The 19,508-nt window shown below is 33.6% G+C and overlaps 1 protein-coding gene across 2 annotated transcripts in view; it reads left to right on the top strand.

The window, feature by feature from the left end:
- The first annotated feature begins 12,110 nt into the window (after positions 1–12,110).
- LOC118199106 (uncharacterized) overlaps positions 12,111–19,508 on the top strand; it is a 110,160-nt gene continuing 102,762 nt past the window's right edge. For both annotated transcript variants that reach the window (XM_035370897.2, XM_035370896.2), the window contains exon 1: positions 12,111–12,266. The gene's annotated coding sequence lies outside the window, so the exon portion shown is untranslated. The remainder of the gene's footprint in view (positions 12,267–19,508) is intronic.

Genomic DNA, 19,508 nt, shown 5'->3' with positions numbered 1-19,508 from the left:
CATCTTTATTCCATAGCTTTAATTCAATTTTCACCGTAGATCGTGCTTTACTTCATATGAAATTCTCCAAATTACATATTCAATAGTGATTTAAACTAAGTACGATTGAATTTAAACTTTCTGCGTCATAACTAATTCTAACAAAAGGAAGGCAGATGAGAAGCGCAGTAGCATAGATCCTAACAGCCGAGTAAGAGAAAAGCTTCTGTCCGCAAAATAGCGCGCATTCGTTATTTATAGTAGCGGTTACATAATAGGCGCGAATGTTCTGGAAAGTACTGGTCTAGGGGGAAGATCTTGAATTGCAGAAAGTTAATTAAAGGTTGCTGCTTCGCAAAAAGCAAAGCCGTCCTATTTTTTATATTTTACATATATATATTTCCTTCAGTTCTATACTTGCTTGGTTGAAAGTTTTTGCGTTGTCTGAATAGGTTATAAAACATTGTCTTCGTCATGAAATAAATCTTCGAAGTGCAAGCAAAAACGTTTCTGTGTTTAGATTAGAAACTGATTCAAAATGAATGGCTCGTATACCTAGTAAAATATTTTTTGGGTTCTTTCTTGCAAAAAATGGCATAACGAAATCAATGCCAATCACATCAAATGTAGGATATTCTTGAATACGATCTGCTGGAACCATATCTGTAACTTTCACTGCAGGACGAACCTTCTATCTTCAGCAAATTAACTCTAACACAGTAAGAGGCATTAGGTTTTTTTTAGGAGATATAAAAATATGCAATGCCCTCCCCGGAACTCGAAGCCTGGACCTTTCGAATACGCGTCGAATATGCTTCTAATTTCACCGCGAAGGTACGCGGAAGGAAAGGAGAAAATACCTTACAAGTCGTTTTGCTTTGCAGTTAGCCAGTGTGTCAGCTTTTCTTGAATGTAGTACCTAATTGTGCGTGTCGATGATTAAGAGCTTTGCATACTTGATTCCTCAGGAATGATTCCTCATGGGTATTTTTCTTACATTTTACATTTTAAAAATTGGAGTCTTTCATTTATGTATATCAGCTTGTTTTCATCTAATTCTGACTAAAACATTTTTGATACTTTTACTATTAGTAAAATAAACAGACGAAAGAAAGAAATCAACTGTGTATATTATATATTGTTAATTAACCAGTTATTAAGATTTTAGCCTTTGCTATAACTACCTTCTTTCCATATTAAAACTTTTGGAATATTTCCTTTTCATTTTTGAAATTTATTTGCATAAATCTTGCACTAGACATTGAAACAAAGGCCTCAAAATATTTCCTAATATATTATTTTTTCTCTTTAGACTTGTTTGTTACATAATAAATATCATCAAAATAAATCTTCACAGTGTCGTATGATACAACATTAGTACCTAAAGCTTTACACATGATTTGGTGACATTCTGTAGCTGACTGTTTTTGAAACAGAAATGGAAGTAAATGCTGGTTCTAACCTTGTAGCATGATAGTTAGTTCCATTTCAGATGCCTTGCACTTAATGATAACGATATTTTTTTACAAATTTCACAACACAGTGTTCTAAAACAAGTCCGTTTCTTTCAAACACCAAAAATTGTTTGACAACATATGATTAAACACGCCAACGCGAACTAGTTACGCAGACGATATTTGCGGTGGCGGCAAACTTTCGTTAAAACCCGATATATTAACAATTCCCTGTCTAAAGTGAAGAAAGCAAGATGTTACAAATTCACAAGTTCCGTTCGAAATTGCAAACGAAATGCTGTATGGAAAAAACCGAATTAAGAACTGAATCCGATAAACTCACTACGTAGTTGTAAGCACGGATGGTGAAGGAATAATGGTTTTGCAATGCTTCAATTGTCGCAGGTATGGAAAATTTACTTATTATTGAAATTAATACGGATCCGTATAAATATATAAATTTTCTTAAATACGATTTTAAAGCCTTTGTGAGAAAATTTGAAATGCAAAATACAATCAGATTCAATCAGGATAACTATCCTGAACATTTAGTCCTGAATGTTCGCTTGCGGTTATTATACAACTGTCCTAAATTTAAAAAAAAAAAAAAAAGTTCTACATATTCTTCGGACATAAATCCTGTATAACATGTACGGAGTTTGTTGCAGAAAAGAATAAGTAAACATGACATTTCATCGAAAACTCTACTAAAAGCTATTCTTACGGAGGAATGGGGAAAAAAATGGAATATTCCGATCCGGGAAGGGAAAAAAAAAAAAAAAAAAAGTTAATCCTATGCTGAACCGCAGGAAAAGTGTAATTTTAGCTAAAGACTAGCTAATGAAGTATTAGATGTCCTGTTATTTTCATGTTTTTACTTCCTTGTACGAAGTAAAAAGAAAATATTGTAATCGCGAAAAGCTTCAGGCAGCATATTTCAACGAAAATATCCACTTTGACCGCTTTCGAATGCAATTTAACGATGTTTTTGCGTGATATCTGTACGTAAGGACAGAATAAAAGACTCTTTTCCTCCAAAAAAACTAAAAAACTGCTTTAAAATGAATTCTGAAGAGAATTTTTCGTGGCTTCTGTACGAACGTACGTGCCTACCTACGTATATCGCATAACTTAAAAACGAGTAGCCTCAGAACGTTGAAATTTTGTATATAAGACTACTATAACATGTAGATGTGCACCTCGTATTTTGGTTTCAATCGGCCACGCCAAACGTATATAAATATATTTATAAATATATCCACTTTGTTACCCGGCTCAGTGATCTCAGTTTCTTTACTCTTATATGTTTGTAAATTGTACATTTTTTGCTTTAAAAATGGTTGAATTATGTTGTTTTTATCTTCCCGTTAAGGGTTTTATGCCTTTAGTAAATCTGTATGCAATATTTTGAGAATTATCAACAATTTTAAAATTGTTTAAGTGCCGCTAAGCCTATTTTAATGGCGGCCGTTGATGTTTACATTTGAAACAGGAGACTAGTGGATTTGTTGCCAATCTAGAGAAACTTAGCTTCGCAACAACAAAGATAACGCATTCATTTATTATTGCCAATTAAATCATGCTTAATACTTTCTGGAATTTTTTCGAGGAAATAAGCGTGTAAGATTTACTTCGTAATTTTTAATACAGATATTTTGAGTTTTTATGTATTTTTGCCTTGTCGGGAAGTGAAAACTGAATTAATTGAATGAGAAATACTCAATCGTCTGTGAAAAACTGTTTCTTTTTTGTTTTGTTTGCTTAATTTCTTTTATACATCGTTCTAGCTTTATTATAGTATTTTAATAGAACATGTGGCAACGATTAGATAATTCTTTAAATGATATAAATTTTGTGCATTCTGAGTATAATATGACATCAGTAGTCATACAGTTACGTTCAGGATTTGGTTAAAAATTTTTGTGTCTATAAATAAGTCATTGATTTGCGAAACCGAAAAATAAAAATGTCCTTTTATAGGACACCACTCGATAGTTCTGATGAAGAGGACTACCGAAGCGAGCGTTCGTCCAAAACCAACAAGACCTATCCATTGAAGAAAGAGGATTTCATCCTTATGGCCAAAGAAAAGAAAAGTAAAGCGAAAAAGGCGAAAACTATGTCAGATACGGAAAGCGAACAACCAAGTAAGAAGAAAGATGTTAAACCTGGTAAGGAAAAAAATAGACATTCAAACACCGAATGGAGGAGCTACTGATGAACAGACACCAGAAGATTTATCAATGGGAAATGATGAGGACATCCCAAAATTCAAGTCATGTTCTGAAGAAGAAATCCGGGAGCAGATTGCGAAATTTGGATTTGACGTAATTTGCAATTACTTTCATATAAGAACTAAGGGTGAGATGGATGTAGAGACATTCACGAAAAAATTTTATCCAGGGCAGATAACTGAAAGAGGAACAGACAGCAGGGAACAAGAATGGATTTCTCCTAAGAAAACCGCGAAAGTATCAGAAAACGAAGCTCCAATGAAAGTTACGACGGAAAATCGATTTGAGCAGCTAAGTGAAGTAGAAGGCATGGAAGAAGAAGGAGGAGCCTAAAAAGAGGAAACTCCACCCCCAATAGTTTTCCAGCAAAGCGAAGTGGATTGGCCTAAAATTTATGAAATCCTTATCAATAACTGCAGTGAAGAATTCGAAGCCGATATGAAAATGAAACTACTATATGTTAATTTAAAGTCAGTAGACGATTACAGAAAAGCAACTCTGTTTTTGCAGAAAAGAAATATACCATTTCATACTTTCCAGTTACTCAGCGAAAAACCTATTAAGGTTGTTCTTAAGGGCCTCCCATCGACGATGAAGGAAGAAATAATCCAGGCAAATCTGGAGAGAAGGAAATTCCCTATAAGTAAAGTCAAGCAGTTTTCCAGACGAAGAGGAGACGCTATCGAGAAACTTCGGATTTTCCTGTTGGAGCTGAAGAAAACGAAGGAAGGACGTGCAATTCATGGACTCAACAATATGTTAAGTGTTAATGTCAAGATCGAGAAGTTTGCCCCGAAAAAACGCGTAATTCAATGCTATAGATGTCAAGAATATGGACATTCGCAACATCTTTGCTCAAATCCTGAGCGATGCTGCAAATGTAGACAGCACCATAGAAATACAGAATGCCCTCTAAAGCCAGAAGAAAAACCTAAGTGCATCTTCTGCTCACTACCGCATGTAAGTTCATACGGTTCTACTTTGGTAGACGGTTGCAAGGATTTTTGGCGATTTACGTTGGCGCAATTGTTGGCGCGATTTTTACAAACGTCAGCCATCTTGAAAAACGCTGTTTTTACGCATAGTAAAGTATTCGAAACTTTAAAAATAAAATAAATATCGTTAAAACTAATGGATTAATTTTTTGTTGAAAATGTCGTTTCTTAAGATGGCGGGCAAGTGTAAATAAATGCATTTACTTTGAGTATAAAATACTAAAGTAAGGTTATTATTACTTTCATATAGCAAAGAAGAGAATAAAAACACCGCTATAAAAACATTGGGCCAACGTTTAATTAGATTAAAATATTATTGAAATTGAATATCAAATTAAAAACCATCATACCAACATTTAAAAGAATTAAAATATTATTAAATTCAAATACTTTAAAATACGTTATATAGAATATAATTAACATTCAAACATATGGGCAATAATTATCTCAGCAATTTTTGAAAATAGTGTATTAATTTTTTTAACAAAAATTGAAGTATACAATTATAAAATAAAAGAAAAATATGCACTTACATTTTTTTGAGTATTTAACCTGTTTATTGATAAGTACCACAAAAAAAATCAGAATCATTATTTAGATAACATCTTTGAAGTCATCTTTGAAGGAATTCGAAGATATGAATTTAATTTTAAAACGGCGCGGAAATGCACAAATTGTCAGTAACCAATCAGGGAGCTGATTACAGCTCGTTAATGCAGAAATATTCTATAACCAATCAGAGAGCTTATTACATCACGGCTAGAATTAAAATTATTTAAAAATTCATACATAATAAAATCATTTTTTAAAAAAATGCAAAATTAAATTGTATTTTAATATTTAACAGCCATAAATAATGTTTAACATTAGATTAAATTTATACATATTAAAACGAATTACTTTTAAAATAAGGTGACGTCATTGATTACATCATCCACAACATAAAATTTCATAAAATATGATAAACAATAAAATTTTTATTTCAAATAAAAATGCAAAATTAAATTGATTTTTAATATTTAAAAGCCATAAATAAAATTTTAAACACGGAATTTATGCACAATAAAACGCATTATTTTTAAAATAAAATGACAACAAAGTATCGGTTACTATAAATAACTTATCCAGCAATGGTTTTACCATAAGTTGTTTTACTCGCCAAAGGAAAATCGCCAATATCCGTGCAACCGTCTTCCAAAGTAGCACCGTTCATACAGGGGTTGCCCCGTGTACAAGAAACGATATGAAGCAAAAAAGCAGCAGGTGAAGCCAGCAGCTAAGATCCCTACACCGGCAGATTTTCCGAAATTCATCGAAACAGAGGAAGACAGCAGTAAAACCCAGATGAAACCTCTCTACAGTGATAGAGTAAAGAAAAAATTGGAAAACCCACCAACAGAGTACAAGGATATCATAAACTGGATCCAAGATCCTAAAATCAAAAAATTTCTGAACAGTATGGTTGAGCACGTTGAGAAGATCCGCGCTGCAAAAACCACGGCTGAGAAGTTTACTGCCGGGTTCAAAGCAGCCATGACACTGATGAGATTTGCTGAAAGTGAAGAGTAATCACCAGCTTAGAAGCATTTGAGGGAATTTCACTATGTTTACGATTTCTTTTCACTTTTTCAACACACAGGTTTCCCTGTTTACAGCAGCAGAGCTCGGGGTCAGTACTTGTGTGGGTGACCACCCACGTGACTGGCCTCTACGTATCATCTTTCTTCAACTAGTGAAGATACATCACAACTTGTACGGCGGCCAGACGCTTGAACCCTCCTTCTCCAAAGTCTACTTGACCAACTCACGTGCATTAGCACATGTTCCTGCTTCACCTTTGTCGGTGCGGTGTAAATCACCTTAATTTTTAATTCTTCCCAACGCCTTAATAATAACAGACGCTTAACGCTTTAATGCCAACAGAGACGGTTAAAGTAGCAGAGGCTACTAAATGCCGCTTAACCATTCACTCGATTTCGATTTCGATTTCGTATAATATGAACGAAATATAATACTGTTAAGTAAACCTAGCGCCAGAGTGTCGCTATGGTAAACAAAGTGAATTTTAAAGAATGCATTTATTCTATTGTGGTTTATGCGCAGTCGGCGAAGTAATTTAATTCAATCTAATAAGTTTAAATGAAATGCAAGAAAAAATGCGTATAATTTAATATTCCGTACAAGGAAGTCATGTGGTGTACACATCAGATTTTTTAGATATAATTGCGTGTTCAGTGTCCGAATATTTATGTAAGTTCCTTGTCATAAATTTTTGAATAAACTTTTTTTTTTTTTTTTCTATAATCATTTCGAATAACTTTTTCAAAAACAAGTAGGATTTAAAAAGATGATCAATAGTCTATGTGAAAGAAACCCAAAACCACTTTGTTAATATTTAATAACTGATATTTGCATATGAAGCTGAAAATGCAAGCGCCCGAAAAGAATTATGAGCTACTGTTTTTCATATTTTGTAGGAATTTAATAAATTTTCGATTAACAAACTCAGCGATTGAAAAGATAAGCAGTGCTGCCACTTTTTAATATTTTTTGTATTTAGCCCGCCAGACTTTTGCCATTCGGCAAAATGTAATATATTTATCTCTTACTTTAAATCAATAAATTCGACTATTTAAAAGCAATAAACTGCCATTGTCAGAAATGAAATATTTTTACCTTCCATGCGCCAACTCGTTGCCATTCAGCAAACCATAAGACTAACTTTTCTTAATCTGTCGGTTTTTGATTGCTAAGTCAAACGAGTTTAAAATAATAAACGCAGTTCTTATGCATATTTTTTCTAGCTTTTAATCCGATTGATTTAAATAAAAATGAATTTAAATTGTATGAATCAAATAATCATATAATTTAATCATATAATCAAATAAATATTGTTATAACTTACACAAGCTAGACTCGTTAAAATTATTACATAATTATTATTTTAGGCCCATATTTATTATTTAATAATTAGTCGCGCAAGCGACTAGTTAGTAAAAAGCTGAATAGGCTGGATCAAGAGAAAGTTCGAATGCTAGAGTTCTTAAACTAAAATGATTCCTCAAAGATCAGTCCCGCAATTTGCCATCTACATCCACATTACTTGAAGTAGAAATATGCTGGAAACAGTAAGCCACATAGATAGGAATCGTTTATTACTTGACAACAAATTCACTTTTAAAACTCAGAAATTAATTTAATGTTCCCACTGCTAAGTTGAAACTTTTTCTCGGGACACTTAGCAGTTTTCCTCTTCATAATAAAAAAAAGAAAAGAAAATCTGAGAGTTTTCAGATTTTAAATTACTTCCAAAGGGGCGTTTTTTTTTTTTTAACGTTTTGTGTGTTACCTTTATTTATTAAGTATCATATTCTATGTACTCAAACTATAAAATACAGTTCAACAACAATATCGCCAAATAATTTTAAAATGAGCATACCTTTAGAATTTCTGATACAGTCTCGCGCGTTGGAGATTAAATTTTTTTTCCCCTCCGTACAGTGTTGCCATTGCTCGCTTTGAAATCATTTAATTTGTTAATCAAAAATTCGTTGAAGTGTTACAAAATATGAAATCGATAATAAAACAAATTTCAAATTCAAATTAGGGCTTCCACATGCCCATATTATATGGAGGATTACGTTATTCAAATTTTGATGGCTCTAGGTACCGTTGTTTTATCACAATGCGAGAAACACACATACATTTATGCAGATTCATCATTATTTAATTTCTTTAAATATAATACAGGGCGATAATATTTGGTGGCAACAATTGAAAAGTGAAACAACGCCTATCATGAATCGACGCAAAAATGCCAAACCGAAATTAATAGTCCTTCTGGGTAAATTGCCCGTTTGGACTAATAATATTATGTAAGTCAATAATCCATCCAGCCTAACTCCTTTCCCATATGAGGAAATGCTGCTAAAATAAATTTCTTTTAAGTCCAAATTCCGAAACATAAAGCCTGTAGGGAAAAAGCTATTGCTGCTTGGTTTATAAGGAATAACACATTACATACTGACTTAAAAATCTAAAACATCAGAAAGCATATTTCCAAAACTTTTCAGAGTTTATACTACTGTATCAAACGTCATTAAAGCACTATAATTTAATTCAGGTTCCTGAAATATGGCCCTAAGAAAAGTACGCGGAGCCAGCTTTTAATCTTCTTACAATTAGCCTCATTTTAAGATCGCTCTTTTCTGTCCTCCTACAACGAAAAGTTTAAATGTTCTTGATTAACATTTCGCTATTGATTATTACACTTGATCCTCTTGCTGTCTGTAATGGAGCAGATGGTTCAAAATACCACTATATGTCCTTATACAAATTAAAAGCTCCATTTAAATGTTTTCAAAGTGCCCTATAAGCATAAGTGTTTCTGTGAATATTTAATATAAATGCATTTTTGATTTTCTTAGTTTTTTTAAAGAAAATTTAGCATTCTCTGCTAAATGTTTATCTACACATATTCTGGAGATTATTCTTCCTCTTTACATTTCCTTTATTTTAATAGCTTATGGAAAATTGTGTGAAATATTCCTTATCAAATTATGTTTTGAAAATAAATTTCAAGATATAAAAGTTTTAATTTTGTGCGATGTTTTTTTTTAGACCAAAGGCACAATTTGCCCAGAAGACTTATTAATTTCGTTTTGGCATTTTGCATTGGTTCACGATAAATATCGGTTCACTTTTCAAATTGTTGCCACCAAATATTCGAGCCCTGTATTATATTTAAAGAAATTAAATAATGAAGAATCTGCGTTAAATGTATGTATATTGTAATAACACAACGGTACCTACGGCCATCCAATTTTGAATTTGTTTCCACCCGAATATGGGCATCTATAAGCCCTAATTTGTAATTTGTATTATTATCTATTTTATATTTTGTAAAACTTTAACGAATTTTTGATAAACAAACTCAACGATTTCAAAGCGAGCAATGGCAGCACTGTACGAAAATTATTATTATTATTATTATTATTATTTTTTTTTTTTTTTTTTATCTCCAGCGCGCAAGACTGGATTGGGATCAGAAATTCTTAAGATATGCTCATTTTAAAATTATTTTGCGATATTGCTGTTGAACTGAATTTTATGGTTTAAGTGCTAAGAACATGATATTTAATAAATAGAGGTAACGCACAAAATGTTAAAAAAATGCCCCTTCTTCCCATTCAGGAAACGATAGTTTTCAGATTTAAATGCGTGTGTTTGCTGTAGAACCTGTGAAGTGCTTTTCGTCGTCTGTTAAATACACTTGTACCAAAACAAACTTTACAGCCTTTCCTTTGCTATGCAAAAAGAGCTCTCTTAAAGCCGGAACGAGTGAAGATGTATTACTATTAATCTGCAGGGTGAAGAGTTTTGAACATCAGAATGGTTTTTAAAAAATCACTGACCACATTTAATTATATTAAAAATATTTCTAAAAGAAAGAATGATGCCAAATACACAGATCATATAAATCGAATAATAACGTATGTCGAAAATAAAATAGTTTTTCTTTCCAAAAACAGGAAAAGAGCAGGCACGTTGGAAGGCTCAGAGATGTTGGGATTAAGGATATTGCGTTTAGCTGAGCTGTCGGAGATTTGGTAGAGGCAGATAAAGCGATTATAGACTCTGAGAAATTAGATGCTGATCATGTGTTAACATCTAATATCGTTTTTTGGTGCTGAAATTTTCGCATTATTTTTTTTTTTTCCATTTTACAATTATCTTTAGGCAATCAAATCATACTGTAAAACTGTTATAAAAAATATGCTATTTCGTATTTTCTGTAACGTTCTACGAAACAAATTCTGAAAATTATTTACTGAAAAATAGAAAACAAAATTCTTTTCAGATTTTTTTTTTTTTTTTTTCGTTAACGAACCAAAATAAAAATGTTAATAATTTAGATTTTCGTTATAGCATTACACGATTTTAACAAACCTCGCGGATCAAATAACTAGGAACATTTTCTTTTCGGTGTTCTTCTGAAGTCCACATTAACTGTGTTTTGGAATATCAGATATTTCTAGCTTTTTTGTTCATTTCTCGAGACACTGTTCGTCATTCAAGACATTTTTCATTTGCAAAATGTGTTTGTGTTGTTGTTGTTGTTAATGCTCACTTGTCTCACCTATAATCAGTCCAAGCCCACGAAATTCCTCGTGGCAAGAAGCGCAAGTTTACGCATGTCGTTGACAATGACGACATGAGTAAGCACCTTACAGCACCTTGAGCACCTTACAGGTGGCAGTGCGATTTAGCTGAGTTCTGCTTCCAATTTTGATGTTGAGAACCCCGTGGGGGAAGCGGATCTTAGGGTCTTTCACCTCCCTCTTTCCCTACCACAACCTCTCGCGAGGACTTTCGGCTCGCCGCATATTTAGAGTGCTCCAAAGTCGTACGGAGCTATCCAATTACAAACATATATGCCTTCTCCGGGTTCAGAACCCCGGCGCTTCGGCACGGAAGTCAGCGACGCTAAACATTATACCGGTTGCGCGGCATGTGTTTGTGAACCAAGGTTCTACCGTACATTTTGATTCAGACTTTATAGAAAATCCTGTATATTTTGAGAAAGATGGACTTTTTTCAAAATAATCTGTTTGAAATAGGTTTGAAATCTATAATTTATTTATCATTAATACCATTATTTTCGTTTATTTTTAATTTACTCCCTTTGTTATTACTTATTTAATTTGTTTCATCTATTTGAATTCCATACTTCTGGCACACGCGGTAGAATATTTCTGTTCCCTGAAGAAAAGACAGTCTTAGCAACCTTCTCAAAATATGTATAGAATTTCTGTAAAACTTATATAGCATATATTCTCACTCTTTTCTGCACGCCTTCGAGGTGTAACGGTCAGCACACTCGGCACGTATTCGAGAGGTCCAGGTTCGAGTCGCGGCAATAGTATTGCTCATTTTTCCTGTCTCCTGTTTCAAAATAACCTCGACAGTGCTGCCCGAACTAAAAGATGGTGGATGATGATTCTTCACCACCAGGATTTGGTGACTGTGTCCCCTAATCCTCCAATCACCCTTTAAAAGGGGAAGTATACAAGGTACATTCTCCCTCCCTTCTGCATGCCTTGTGGTGTAACGGTGGGCACACTCGGAACGTATTTGAAAGGTCCAGGTTCGAGTCCCGGGGATAATATTGCTTATTTTTTATGTGTCCTTCTTCAAAATAGTCTCTGCAACTGTAGCATGTCTAAGGAAGAATAGTATTAAATTTTAAGTAATTATCAACATTAGTTACTAAGTTTTATATTCTGTCTAAACTAAGGATCATGACCATCACGTTGTGCATAATCAATTCTGCACACGAATGGAAGGAATAAAAATAATATTTTTTATACCTCAATCGCCAACGAATTGATAGGGTTCGCTCATGCTCTGCTTGAAAGAGGAATTGATCGATCTCTAGAAAGATCGGAGCATGCGTATCTGTGTCCAAGCACCAGTTCCATCCGTGGAGCGTGGGAGTCGAGAGTCTCTGCACCAGGTATTGTAACCAGCTGTTCGTCCGCATAGACGTCATAAGCTATTTCTCTTGTCATCAGGCAACTTCCCCGCAGGCCTTGCAACTCGAGGTAAGACCATCCTCTTCCAAGCTGTCTTTCTGTTCACCACTCGCTGTTCAGTTGTAGTCGAGTGACAGATGCTGAGATCTATTAGTAGATTCGAACTTCGGTATTACATCTCTTGTTGCTTACCAAACGAGAGGTCTTCTGAACTAGCGTTTGAAAAAAAGTAGAGATTTTCGTGTTAAATTTTCGTGATAAATATTTTCGTGTTAAATTCAAAAAGGAGAGAAAAAAGAAATATTTTATTTACTTATTAGTCTTTGTTACAAAATAGTCAACGATTCAATTTTTGTTATTAAAAATAAAACATTCTACCCATCTACATTCTTCTAATTCTATTCATTCTATTCTTCTGTTCTGTCTGTACATAAAATATCGAGATCGGGTTTCTTTAGTTCATTCAGAGATGAAAATTATGTAATATTTATAGTAATTCTAGATCTTTATCTCTTAAATGGTGATTTTGGGCGGGGCTTCGTTCTTAGTTTCGCAATCAAATTCAAAAAATGGAAGAATTATTATTAGCTCAAAGGGCGTTAGCCCAGAAGGGCTATTAATTTCAAAACGGCAATTTGCGTCGATTCACTTTTCAAACGGTTGCCACCAAATATCATCGCCATGTGTTATATTTAAAAAAACTAAATAATGAAGAATTTGCATGAATGTATGAATGTTTCTCGCATTGTGAAGAAACAACGGTACCTAGCGCCATCAAATTTTGAATAACGTAGTCCTCCAACAGAACATGGGCACTTAAAAGGTCGAATTTTGAATTTCGAATTAGTTTTATAATCTATTTAAAATTTTGTAAAAGTTTAACGAATTTTTGATTGACAAATTCAAGGATTTTAAAGGGAGCAATGCAACATTGTACGAAAAAAAATAAAAAAAATTTTATCCCCAGTACGCGAGACTGTGTATCGAAAATTCGAAACATATGCTCTTTTAAATATTTTGCGATACTGCTGTGGAATTGAATTTTATGTGTTTTAAGTGCGAAGAACATGATATTTCATAAATGAAGGTAACACACATAAAATCTGAAAACTTTCAGATTTTCCTTTCCCCCCCCCTTAAGCTTTCAGCTACATTCTGAAGTATTATATTATATTTCTCGCTTAAATTGGCAAATCTTTACCTATATTTGTGAAACGTCTCTCGCTTTTATTTTCTGAATTTGTTGAACAAATGTTTTGCAATGTTTGAAACAAAACTGCCAAAAGTGTTTAGTACCCTTCTTTAGACCGTTCATTTATTTGGCATAGCGGCTTATTTAAACCCCTGCTTATTTAGAGCACTTCGCTGATGCTTTATTTGAAACATTGTAAAATGTTGTAATTAATAGGCTTTTATTGTTTACTATAAATACATTCTAGATAATTGCAAACATATGATAGGAATGATTATTAGATTACTAAATGTCTTGAACTAACAGTTTATTCCAAAATAATTCAACGTACATTCAATGTTCCTACGTGGTTAGTATTTTATAAGTTCCATGTTAAGTCAAATTCAAATTTCAGATCAAAACTATTTAAGTGAATAAGACATAATTCCATCAGTTTTGTCTAATAATTGAAATTATTTAATGAATAAAAGTAAAATTACTTAAATTTACTCAAATGGCTCTATTAATTCGAGACGGTATTCCAATGAAAAATTTAAAAGAAAGTAAACAAATTTTATGAATTTAAAAGGAAGATTTTCAAACCCTTCCCATCTAATAACGATAAAGCTGTAGACATAACTTACGGAAAAATATAATTTAAAATTTATCGTTACAGACGACACAGAAAACATTTAATAAGTATGAAATGTTTGATCGCCAAAAACAAATTTTGAAACAAGTTTTGGCAGCACTTCGAAATTTTAGAAATCCACAAAACAGCGTCGCATCACCAAATACTGCGCAAATTCATATATTTTAATTGCTTATTCAAATTTTTGGAATTAATTTTTCAATATGTCTGAATATGCTTTAATACGCACGAACTAAATTTTTACTTTCTTCTAAATGAGTAAAATCGTTTGCAGTTTTTGCGACTTAAATTGGTTTATGTTGACAAAAAGAACTGATATCTTCTTTCATGAATGGTCTATATAGAGATGTTAGCTGAAAGCAAATGTGTTCTAATAAAAGCAAAAGAGAACTTAACAAATGAATAAAATATGAATGAATGAATACCATAAAAGAATTGATACATGTAAATTAATATTCTACATGCCTTTATTATTTTAGACCTTTTATTATTTTAGATTTTCGTTCCGACAATCGAAAATATGAGAAATTTTGAAAAACTACGAAGTGATGCTTAATTTAGTTTTGAAAACTATAAAATTTACAAGATAACTTGATTTACTGTGATTATATTAAACAAGAAGCGATAGCATTCCTTGTAGAGTTGGACTGAGTACTCCTTGTAGCGTCAACTTAGCCGGGACTCGAACTCTGGACGTTCGGACTGATAGCCGGACGTGCTTTCTAATTGCATTACGAAGGTAGGCGGTAAGAAGGGAGAAAATACCTTGTATCATGATTAATTATTAGATAGCAGTAAGTTTAATTAATTGAATTAGGATGACGAGAGTAGAAAGACCTAAGCAGAAATGAAATTTATATTTATTGTACTTTAACTTGGAATAGTTATTGTTGCATTTTAATTGTTTATGTTTTAAAGTAAATGTTAGTTCATATTTTTAGCCTTTGTAAGTTTTAAGTATGCTTAAGTAAATTTAATAATATTTTACATTTATATTTATGTTATTGTAAACTTAAATTTGCGTCTGATCGCTTTCTGTTGAAAAGCAGAAGTTTGTGAGATACATCGTACATCAAGCAGGAAATTTAATAGCAGATAAGAGTGAATCACAAAAATGGACAGGAGTCCATTTTTGTGAAGTATGAAGCCATTTCTTCCTGTAAAGAATCATACTTCCTGTAAGGAGTACTTCCTGTAAGAAGTATGAAGCCATTTCTTCCTGTAAAGAATTATGGCATTACTTTCGTCTATTTTTATGGTGCAACGGTTATGAAAACAATCCGGTTATTCGAAGATTCCGAGTTCGACCCCGGAAAAGTATGTTGTACATTTTATACTAATTTTTAGACATGAATTTTCTTCCCCACAGTTTAATTCAAATGATTTGCGTTCGCACCGTAAGTGTGATTCAGCCGGTTTTCTGCCGGTTTTCGGTAAGTTTTTAAATAAACTGATCTTGCTCGTGCAGATCCTGCAGCGTATTTTATGCTAACGGATTTGTTGCTTTGGTTTGGTTTATTAGATTACGGCAAAGCATTCGAGGGCTATTTGCCTTAAAGGAGGGATGCCTTCGTGGAGGACTTTTTAAGGGAAACTGGCTAGTATACACGTTACACATGGGGAAAACCACGAAAACACCCATGCAGCCAGCCCGTTCGCGGGATTCGAACCTCGGACCGAACTACCAGTGTTCAGCGACGTTACCGCTCGGCCGCTGGTGGGCCTGATTTGTTGCTTTGAAATATGCACTTCGAAGTTGTTTGTGTAATTATGGCAAAGCTTCGAGGGCTCGTATGTACGTTACATATGGGGAAAATCACGAAAACGCCTATGCAGCCAGCCCGTTCGCGGGATTCGAACGTCGAACCGAACTACCAGTGTTTAGCTACTTTACCGCTCGGCTGCTGGCAGACACGCACTCGGAAGCAGCTAACAATTTAAAAGTAATTTGTCTTCGTAAGAAAGTAATATAAGATTGCATAGATAAATAGATTTTAACAATTGAATTAAAGGAGTATCATCTGTATTTAAGGAAACCATGTTTTAGAAGAAATAACTTTATGCTGGAAAGAGGTAAGTTAGTAGAATACACTATGCTGTTTTCCCTTTCTTTATTCTTTTTCTTTTCTTTTTTTTAAACCTAAAATTTTCTTTCCCTATGGAAATGTATGGGAAGATACTGTTAAACTTGTATTTATTTAAAATTTCAGAGAATTTCAAATGACTAAAATACTTAAAACTCTGTCTTTGGAAAATGAGATTTCAAATGTTATGTTCTAAAAGACTTTGTCTTTGGAAAATGAGATTTCAAATATTATGTTAAGACTAGACTTTGTCTTTCGAAAATGAGATTTCAAATGTTATATTCTAAAAGACTTTTAGGCATAGTCCTTGGAAAATGAGATTTCAAATGTTATGTTTTAAAAGACTTTGTCTTTGTAAAATGAGATTTCAAATGTTATGTTCTAAAAGACTTTAGACATGGTCTTTGGAAAATGAGATTTCAAATGTTATATTCTAAAAGACTTTTAGACATAGTCTTTGGAAAATGAGATTTCAAATGTTATGTTCTAAAAGACTTTAGACTTAGTCTTTGGAAAATGAGTGAATTATCTTTCTTTTCCCTACTAAAATTAACTTTCGTGCGCCATTGTATAGAGATTCATTTCTAGGCTTTCGTATTCATATTACATTGCCTAGAGCAAATTAAAATTGAAGAAATGTAGAAATTTTTTAGAGCTTGCTAACAAATATCGTAAATATGCAACACATCTACGGCATTTTTCTCTCAAGCAATTGTTAGATCTAATTTTACTGAAATTAATCCAGTTCTAAACTGCATACATATGCACAATAATTTCAAATTTCTTTCATCTCTGGCCTGCTGATTTCAGCCTTAGGTGTTCTCTTATGACATATTCTTCTGCAGTAAGATCTCGACATATACATTTATTTATGAAAATTTACTAATTTTAAATTTAAAACCTTAATTTAAAAGTTATTATTTAAAAATCTATTTCATCGAGATTATACTTGTATTGATAGAATAGTTGCGCCATGTTTCCACCCGTCATCAGCTGGAAAAAAAGTGGAAAAAGAATTTAGAAATTACTTCAAGAAATGTTACGAAAAATAAGGCAAGGAGATTTGAACCAAATAGTTTTAGAAATCTGTTTAAAAATGGAAACAGGTTATAACTACATTAGAATGAAAAAAGCCATGTCTGCAAATAATGTTTTAATAAAACTCATTAAAATAATTCATACCCTCTTCTCTCATAATTTGAAACTTTCAATTCATAATATAAATTTATTTTTTATTGTATGTCGTCATTCTCACATGCAGGTACAGGTAGAAGTAAGCGGCACACCAGACATTCAACATTGGTGGTACAGGTATAGTCTCGCCGCGCTAACTGTGCAGTTCCACCCCAATTTCTGAGAGAGAACAGACCGAAGAGCAGTCCAAGGATCTCCCATCCCTCTTCTCGTGTTACAGATTTAGTATATAAGTAGTTGTCTGAAGCCAGAAAATAGTCTAAACCTGTCTCTCATTGGCTGATCCTTACTTCTGTATAAAGACAGGCTGGCCTATTTGGTATGATAATCAATGTTACTGACTGCTTTGTCATTGAGCTTTGTTTCCAGTCCAGGAGAAGACTGAAGGTTTGCAAGTGTATAATGTCTTTGCGTTATGGAATCACTAAAACTATGCAGCGAGCCTAAAGTCCTGTAGAGCGGTTTGATGGTAGGGGATAGTAGGGGAAGGGTACGGAAAAAGGGGTAGGATACTCTTGGATTCCCTTTTCATCAGCAGACTTTCCTTCAAAATTTGGACGTAACAACTCTTACTGTAACCCATAAGGCTTCGTTCAGAGGAGGCCCTTGCATTCATAAGAAGTATAAGCCGAGCTTCTTTGCTAGGCAGCTTCTTTCCTACGTCATAAAAACTGGCTTAAGAATTTTATTTAAATATTCTAACTGTTCGGCTTTATGCCAACTTGGTATAAGAACCGACCAATCACAGCGAAGTAAACACGAATTGACATTCGTAAGGATTTAGTTCAGTCACTTGCACTTTTGCGCATACGCAACTTCACCTTCTCTCGTTGGCTATGGTTTAAACTGTGTTAACAGGTGTGAACGGCCTTAATGACTTTAAACCTTACGCCGCAAAGCGTTATGACCACAAAGCCCTCGTCTGAATGAAGTCTAAGGTACCCAAGAACTATGCCAACGACACAGCAATCTTTACAGTCATTGGAAAGATAAAATTCAGTGGCTTGCTCTAATGTTACTGTCAAATAAATGAGATAAGTTACAACGATATAACGGCATAATAAGCTAGATTTCTGCGTTTGAAGGTGATAAATGAAGTTATCACTTGTAGCCGTGGGAACCGTGGAAGCTTAATTAAATATTAGACAATCACTTCGAAAATTGAAAAGCATAACTCGGCATTTAGACGCCTGCACTTGCCAACATTTTAGTTTATTAGGAAAAACAGAATGTAAAGTTTTTCATTAATAAGCTTCGGGTTGTAAATTTTAAATATAATTTCGTGATTCTTTCTTGTTAATCAGCTGTGGCAATAGACTATACGTCAAAAAAGTGCCTATTTTTAAAATAGAAACTCCATTAAATAGAACATTATGGTCGAAGGTAGGAAGCGAGGTTGAATTTTAAGCGTCCCTTCATAGAATTGAAATCTTCATAAAATTTTCCTGTCTTTTACTTTTGCTTTGAAATCTTCTTCTTTAGGCATGCAAATTGCAGTTACTTCTTACATATGTAAATGCTAACTTCTACATACATGTATATATTAACCTGTATTGTTAGCAATTTCCACAGTCTACCGCTAGATGGCGTCATGATATTAAAAGGTATTCGAAGCATTTGTAATAAAAATAAAACGAGAGATAAGGAATGTATCCACGGCGACAGACGATATTAATTACTCATGCACTTTTAAAAGAGCAGTAGAATATGCAGAAACTTTGTCTAGCTTTTCAAGCCATCGAGATTATTTTGAACTTTGCAGATCAAGATTAATTCAAGACAAGCATAGCCGAGCGGCAGAAATCCTCAAGCTGCAGATCCTCACATCGTGGAGCCACGTTTACTTCTCTTCTAGAGACTCTGCACTAGGTGCAAAAAGTACGTTCGTTCTATCTTACTGGATTAAACTCATCATTAAAGACACCCTGCTTATAATATATTGGTAAAGGCCGCACTAGGCCGATTGCCTCTTAATTGTGTTACGACACAGAGCAGTAGAATAAAGTATTTTCGATGATGTTGGTTGTGAATTTCTGTCTTGTTAAATAATAACGCAAAATCAAAAATATACGCGTGGCCCACCAGCGGCTGAGCGGTAAAAACACTGAACACTGATAGTTCGGTCCGAAGTTTGAATCCCGCGAACGGGCTGGCTGCATGGCATTTTCGTGGTTTTCCCCGCGTGTAACGTGTATACGAGCCAGTTTCGC

The sequence above is a fragment of the Stegodyphus dumicola genome, chromosome 3, assembly GCF_044657685.1.
Source record: "Stegodyphus dumicola isolate Sdum_Otavi_A_Nest chromosome 3, ASM4465768v1".
NCBI classification, from domain to species: domain Eukaryota; kingdom Metazoa; phylum Arthropoda; class Arachnida; order Araneae; family Eresidae; genus Stegodyphus; species Stegodyphus dumicola.
This window is presented reverse-complemented; position numbering and strand designations above follow the sequence as displayed.